This window comes from Thalassophryne amazonica, chromosome 13 (assembly GCF_902500255.1).
Source record: "Thalassophryne amazonica chromosome 13, fThaAma1.1, whole genome shotgun sequence".
In the NCBI taxonomy this organism is placed as follows: Eukaryota; Metazoa; Chordata; class Actinopteri; order Batrachoidiformes; family Batrachoididae; genus Thalassophryne; species Thalassophryne amazonica.
The window spans coordinates 26,368,892-26,377,110 of record NC_047115.1 but is presented as its reverse complement, the minus strand read 5'-3'; the positions used below and the strand labels follow the sequence as shown (position 1 = coordinate 26,377,110).

At 38.5% G+C, this 8,219-nt stretch overlaps 1 protein-coding gene across 1 annotated transcript in view; it reads left to right on the top strand.

Moving 5' to 3' along the window:
* LOC117523161 (regulator of G-protein signaling 7) overlaps positions 1-8,219 on the top strand; it is a 212,956-nt gene that overhangs the window by 2,602 nt on the left and 202,135 nt on the right. The window lies entirely within an intron of this gene.

Sequence of the window (8,219 nt, the reverse complement as noted above, 5' to 3'; positions counted from 1 at the left end):
CACTCTGATCAGTTTACCCACCGATGGGTTGTGAGGTGTAAATCACTCACTCTAATGGCCAGACAGCGTTCTTATTCTATGGTTGGTTTAGGCTGGTAAGGCTGCACCAGCTCGATAAGGGCACGGAGAAAACTCTTGCAACGCAACATGAACCTCAACTCACTGCAAGCTCACATGCAAACTGTGACATCCTGGCAAGCAGATACCTGCCGGTACAGCAATAATCTTTTATTACAGCCATGGTGGTGGATGGACTTTTAACTGACTACCAATAATGGAGGCAAAAGAAAGCCACAGGCTTTTTAACCATTGTTCATTGCACAGCAGGTGGAGCATTTCTTCATTGTTAATTCTGTTATTACACCCAAGAATTACAAAAATCTAAGTGGTGGTGGGGAGGGGGGCAATGCTCCAAGCAGCAAACTGATTAATGAAAGGCATCCGAGGGCCGCTGCATGGCCCGTGTGCTTTACACACCACATTATAAATATACACGCCATGGCGTTGTGTGACATCATTAAGTCACTCATACCAATCAATCCCACGCATTTTGCTGATCAATATATGCTTTAGATCACCCATCTAGGCTTCTTGGTTGTTGAGATATACAAAAAGGTGTTTTTACAACCATTTTTTCTTTGACCTTAACCTATGATCTTTGACCAAACGACTCCAAATCGAATCACCTCGAGACATCCATTCTAATAATATTTCCACTAACTTTGATCCATCCAAGCTTCTTGGTTGTTGAGATTGACACACAAAAAAGGTGTTTTTCAGATCATGTTTCCCTCGATCAAACTACTTAAAAATCTAATCACCTCAAGATATCAATCCAAGTCCCCTTTTGGGATACAGTATCAACACTGTGGCCTCCATGAGGGCACCCACTCTCATGTAGATATGAAGGGCTCAGTCTGAAATTTAGAAAACACATTGATTCGATGTTTCAGGTAATTATACAGGAATGAACAGATGCCTGCGATAGACTGGTGTCCTTTGTTTCTCTTTTCAGTGTGTTGATGGATGAAAAGTTGAATTTCAAACTGTTCTTGAGGGAAGCAGTCAACCCCAGATTCCTCTCAGTAATATAGTGTAATAATACAGTTAGAACAATTAGATGAACTCAACTCAATTTTAGACAGGATTTCCATCCCACTCAATGAAATTAAATATTTAGTTTGATGGGATTTCCATCCTGTTCAAAATTCACAGTAAACTTTAGACTGTGAGTTGATATGAATTCAAATTTAACACGTCACTGAGTAAACTTGTTAACCTACTCTATTTTCTGAGTATAAGTCACATTTTTTTGTACTCTGAGGTCCTATAACACATATACAGAAAAATCACACATAATAATAAAAAATATTTATACAACCACTAAACAAAATCCAATCATAAGAGCAAGAAGAAATGCTAGTACTAAAAAGTGCATTATAACGATGCACAAAAATTTCAAGTTACAGAGCTGATGACAAAGAAAAAAGTATGACAAACTAATATTTTCATCTTGTAGGCATTTTTTTTGACAGGTGCAGCTTATGCTTTGGAATATAGTGGCATTTGATCCAACTAATGTCCTTAAATTGAACAAATGCAAAATATCAGTGCAGCGAGTGGCCTTGAATTTTTAAGCTTTGTTTTTTTTAAACTCTGAGAAACAATTGCTGTTTAACAATTGTTGTCAAACACTTTGAATACATTTTTTTTTAATGGAAACTGGTGTTTCCTGCACAAAAAACCCAAATGCCTGAACAGTGGCTGGATTCTTGCTGGTGGTATCTGGAATATAATAAATACCACACCAGAGCAAAAACAGCAGCACTGCCTGATAGGACTCCTAAATGCTTCATTGTTCATTACCATAATGAAATGATCATTTATTCATTTTCACTTGTGGATGAATTGAGCATTTAACTGGATTGCTGAATTTGATTTTCTTCACCTTTGAGAGGATTCTCCCATTCCATCTGCAACAGTTCCTAAACACAATAGAGCGGCCAGGCGTAGCATGGTGTCACACAGTAAATAGTCTTTTGTCGCACTCGCAGCGTGTTAGACGATATTATTGCCAGTGTGGGACGGGATTTGCTGAAGCGTCTTCGATGGCAGCAGCAGAAACTGATGCCTGCTGGATCTTCGAGACGTTTTCCAACAGATTCAGAAAGTGCAGTGTTCATAAAGTTGTCCAAACACTGAGGACAGATGGTGCCATGTGACTGGTGTGTCATTCCCTCTTATTTGTGGGGGTGGTGACGAAATGGTGTCACCTATGTAATATCACTGTGAAGATGAAGCTATCAGAATACTGTATGCTAAGGAATGAAATGAATCCTGGATGGAAGCAACAAACATCAACTTGGAGTCTTTCCAGATCCTCAGTTCCATTTGACGCCTCTGGCTCTTGCTCACAGCTGACTTGAAAGTCGTCTTAGTTTTTTTATCTTGTCTTGAAGGGATGAGCAGAGTGAAAATACGCACATTTTTACAAGCTTTCCCCCCCCTCTGTTTGCAACCAGAATTACTGTCAGTGTTGTTGATTTATTCAATAAAAATAAGGGCTTACCTTCTGCAGCGTGCAAATGAGGCAAGAAGAAGTTGAGATTTTCACAGCTGCTTGGTCTTGGTGATTTCAGTCAGATTCACCTTAGTCATGAGGATCCCATCAGTTGTCCTGTTCTCCACACCACTTGACAACAGCTTGGCTCTGTGCACTGTGTGACCTAGATACGAGGTAGAAGAAAACAACACGCGGAAGTGAGTGGATGAGCATCAGAAATTGCTTTTGGAGAGAAACAGATTTTTTCAACTCCAGACAGCAAAATCAGGATGATTCAAATCTCACATAATTGATTTTAGGGTTGTTTTTTTTTGTTTTGTTTTTTAAACACTATGTTAAAACTTGCTTGCACAGTGTTAGAGTTGTTTCTCAGTTGATTATATTAAAGTTGATTCATCTGTTTACAACTCTAACTCTTAATTTCATTGAATTTTCTGAAGGTGTAATTTTAACTGTGCAGGAGTTGAGTGAGAATGAGAAGAGTTAAACACTATAACAAGAACTTTAACACTTTGAGCAGAGACTGGAAATACTACAGATAAATGACTCATTGGGGTTTTTTTCTTTTTTTTTTGTCTTTCAACTTCTGGGGGAGCACCACCCCCCAGAACCCCTAATTACACCCCCACCTTTTTAAGCATTTCTTTTTTTGCCTTTCACCTTCTGTGGGGGGGGGGGGGGGGGGGCACACCCCAAGACCCCCTAATTAAATCCCCCTTAACCCCCTTCCACTTTAAGCATTTTTTAAAAATGTAGATGTAAATTAATATTCAAAGTTTTCAGCTAGTTGACAGTAGGACTGTACAATATGGTCAAATTATTGTATCTCAATATTGTCATAGGACATACGAGATGACTATGATTTCACACAAAGTGCAGCAACAGTGAAAATTAAACATTCTTAAACAAAACAGTAATAATGCCACACTCATTTTGCACTCATCATAAGGTTAGGAGACTGTGCCCTCCAAAAGTATTGGAGCACTTGGTATTTCACACATTTTATTTTGTTTATGCCATTTCAAATACTAGGAATACAAAATATAAAGAATGAAAAGTTCTAAAATGAACTTCCTCAAACTCAAAGTGAAAGCAAATCTCTAAAACTTGATAATACCTGTAAATAATAGTAATTTTTATTATTGCCAGTTTTCTTCAGACAAGTCAGGGGATGGAAACATGAACATTTCCAAGTCACTGAATATGTCTTGGACTTTATTTACATCAATTATGAAGAAATACAAAAGTGTCCTTCACCAAAACATCAAATCTAGGCTTTCATCTCAAATGTACTTTCTGGCAAATTGTAGCTGAACTCGGGTCTTCGATTTAAGAAAATCCTCCTCTACACCACTTCTTCAGGAAGCTGGATTTTATGTTTTTAATTAATTTATATCAAGTTGTAGAGATTTGCTTTCAGTTTGAGTTTAAGGAAGATAACTTTAGATTTATTTATCTGAAGTTGTGTCACTCACACAGCAAAATTAAGAGGTTAGTTAAAAATAAGTCCCTCAGAGAACAAAATTAAGAGGTTACACAGGTTTTATACAGAACAGAGGAGGAGTAAATTACCTGTATTTCTTTCAGCCTGAGCGTCGCCTGCTTGTTTGAAATCACTGGAGAAACACGAATATATAAGTCAACCTGAATTAAAGGAGAAATGCCACTTTTAACAACCTGGACCTCATTTCTGGCATAAAATACAGTTGTTTACTCACCAATATAACTTTGGTGTTATTATTAGTCCATGGTTCAAACGACGAGTTCAGTTCAGATCTGAGTTACACATTTTTCTTCTTCTACTAAGGTGGATTAGACCTTTTTGTGGTACATATCGCTCACTACTGTACACGAGGGACCTAGCAGTCAATGTGTCAGTGATTTCAAAATGCAGCTCTTTTATTGGCATGTGCCGTGACATGTCAATCATCTGTGTCCAGTCAGATTTTTAAGGGGAGTTCAGTGCAACCCTGGCCTCTGCTCTCGCTCCACCTATGCCAGGAAGTGTTTGACATTTCCTATTTCACTGTGGACTCAAAATTTGGCACTTCCTGTTTCAGTGTGAACTTGCCACTGTATTCCCATGAGATTCCATGAGCTCTAGTCTGTTAATCCAGGAAGTGTTTGACATTTCCTATTTCACTGTGGACTCAAAATTTGGCACTTCCTGTTTGGGACTCAGTGTACCATGGGCAAGGTTCCCACCGCTGCGCGTTGCTTTGCTCGTATTATTGCAGGTGTCTGTCTTTAAACTTTTTGTTTTCGCACAATAACTAAAGAACACCTTGTCTGAATGAAACCATTTCTCTGTGTTGTATTGGGGGAGGCTAGATAAAGGTTCTTTTCAGAATTGGCCATCCAGTATTACTGCTATCACAATCTTGATTTATGTTTCCACACACTAAATAATAATAAAAAAAACACTCATCTGATTGAATCCATTTCTTTTTGGTGAACTGGGGGGAGGCTTGAGAAAGGTTCCTTTTGAAAATGGGGGTCATCAGTCATCCAATATGGCCACGGCAGGCTCTGTCTTGATTTTTGTTTCTGTGTAATAATTACAGAAGGCCTTGTCTGACTGAAACATTTCTTGATGGTGCATTCTTTTGAAAATTTGGACAATAAACAACATATCATTCATCACCATATACCACCTTTAAAGCACCAATCTTTTGCGCTAGAAATCTTTTTCCGACTTCATTATCACCTTTATTCTCAAACCATATACCAGTTTAACATGCGACTGGGGGTGTATGCCATGCAGAGGAGGGTCCACTGGCCCTAACCTTTTTATATTATTTGATATTACAACCCCAAACTGATTTTAAAGTTGCAAATAAATGTAATACTTTCAAATATCTAACAAACCAGATCCAGTTTTGTTCAATTTCCAAAAATAAAACGTATGATTCTGTTGACCTACACCATTAATGGGTGATTCTTAGACTACGGGCACTTTTATGTCCCTTGATCATATTTTATGAAAAAAAGAAAAAAGGGGAAATTTCACACTTTTATAGTTATCTTTACAATGAAAGCGTTTGAAGAAATTTGTCCTAGTAGTCTATGATGACTTTCACCTTTTTTCAGCATCATTATATGCAAATATTGGCGTTTTGTGCTTGTCCCACACCCAGACTTATGATCTTCAATGATAAAAATGAATAGTAAACAAACGTTTTTTCTAATGTTTTAAAATATCTCTGAATAAAATATCAGTAAAATAATCAAAACATAACTGGGGTATTCAATGTCATACAACTGTTGTGATTTTTTTTAAACAAAATGTAGTTGTCCCACACTATTGCCGTAATTTCCACCACAACAATAATGTCCTTTTAAAAAGTTTGTATGAAAGATTGTGTGGGTAGTTTCTATGGAGATAAACAGTAACATCAGAGCACATGTATATAGCGCCAAATCACCACAAACAGTTGCCCCAAGGCACTTTATATTGTAAGGCAATGGTGTGGTGGAAATTACATTTACAAGGCCAATAGTGCCCGTAGTTAAAGAATCACCCTAATACTGTTGTCTATAAATCTGTTGAATTGAAAAATTAACAAATAATGGTAATTCACCATACCCATTACTTAACCTATTTTAGTGCAACATATATCCTACCATAAATGTAAAAACATCTTCAACAAGCTCTCAATACTAGGACTAGTGCCTGCCACACGTTGCGTTGCTATTTTTCATCTTTAGCGCTATGCTTGTAAATCCAAACAGTGTTAAAAGTGTTTACAATGACACTGATGGGAGACAAATTCTTGCAAAGTTTTAATATTTAACTATTTGTTTACTGACAATTTAACTCTAGAATGTGGAGCTATGGCAATGAGGAATATGCCAATCCAGTATCTTTCTATCTACTCTTTCAGGGTAAACACTGGCCTTTTTGCTCAGTATGGGAACGCTATGCACAGTGAGTGTAGGAGGCTCTAGAAGTGAGGATGGTGTAGTTTAACACTGCGCTGACTGAACGCATCCTTATTTCTCTCTGTCCCTCCGTCCTCCTCTCATTATCCTCTAATGTAAATGGATGGCTGCCGGTTTGAGGTGTTGACCTGCGTGCCGTAGAGATGTGTCCAGATGCTCCTGTCTCCTTGAGGACACGCCCACATAAGCACCTTGTCTTACATGCATGCAGTCGATACGTGTTCCACACGTTCCAGTGTGAAATCTGTAAGTGCACTGAGATCATGCAGGACAGTTATACACTCAGCGGGCTTTGTGCAAACCTGATTAACTGACAGCATTTGCTCGTGACACTTAAATTTGCACGGCTCATGCTCTCCGTTTGAAATCAAACATGCTGCGCGATTGATCAAAATACACCAAGAAATGTTCATTTTGTGATGAATTACAGTGTCATGTTGAGATAAAGTGTGTAAGTGTATGTGCAGTTTCTTTTTTCATTCCTTTTTAAAGGTTTGTGCTCTTTGAATAATTGCGCTGACGTGTGTATTGATGCTGTATGTAGGGCAAAAGTTGCTAAGCGAGAGTGCTGAATTTTTTATGACAGCCTAAAACAGCTGAGGTCAAGTTTATAACCATTTAGCTTGAGAAGGGAACAGCTTTAACGAACCAGTCAGCATAAAAAACCCAAACCTATTTTACATCAAATAAATGAATTAATAATAACCATCATCATCATTATTCATTAATTGTCTGCAGTTTATCCTAGTCTGGATCACAGTGGCAATACACTGAGCAGGTCATCCCATATTTCCCTATACACAGCCATGACCTCTAACTGGGGGATCCTGAGGCGTTCCCAAGCCAATCCCTCCAGCATGTCTTGGGTCTTCCCCGGGGCCTCCTCAGAGTTAGACATGCCTGGTAGACCTCCCTAGGGAGATGCCAAAGGGGCATCCTCTACAGATGCCCGAGCCACCTCAGCTGGCTCCTTCGGTTGTGAAGGAGCAGAGGCTCTACTCTGAGTTCCTCCCAGATATTCAAGTTTCACACCCTATCCCTACATGTAAGCCCAGATACCAGATGAAGGTCCTGATATCTGACCTTCTTTGTGGCACAAATAATCACATTTTCTATGTTGTCACTGACTTCAGAAAGTAAACGTCGACAATAAAGATCAATTCAGTCAGTAAAATTAATTTTAAAGTGGACACAAAGACTGTTAAAAAGGCTTAATTCTGCAGGTTATCCTCAAATAAAATTCATCAAAGTACTGCATAAAAATTCAGACATATTCCACACATTCATCAGCTGGCAGGCAATGTAATCACAAAAACAAGATGGAGTTTCCATCCAACCCCCCAGAAATGAACAAACAACATCAAGGCTCATAAGTACTTCAGAATAATTTAGTCCCTTAAACATTCACCACAGATTACTTTCTACATAATTAGTGTAAACAGTGATCAGAGCTTGTGTATCGCTCAACACCTATTTAACATCCACCTGTTGATGTTGCAAAGAGAAACGTGGAGACGCCTGTGGTGGCTGGGCAGATAGACTTATTTTTGAGCAGCCTGTCTGAAAGTGTGGTCCACAGACCACTGGAGGTCCACACCCACCTCCTAGTGGTCTGTGAGTATACTGGTGAAATATCTCAATTCAAATTAAAATCATGTTTTCACACTTTAAAAATTACCCCACAGTCTTACAGACAGCAGTAGATACGCATTTT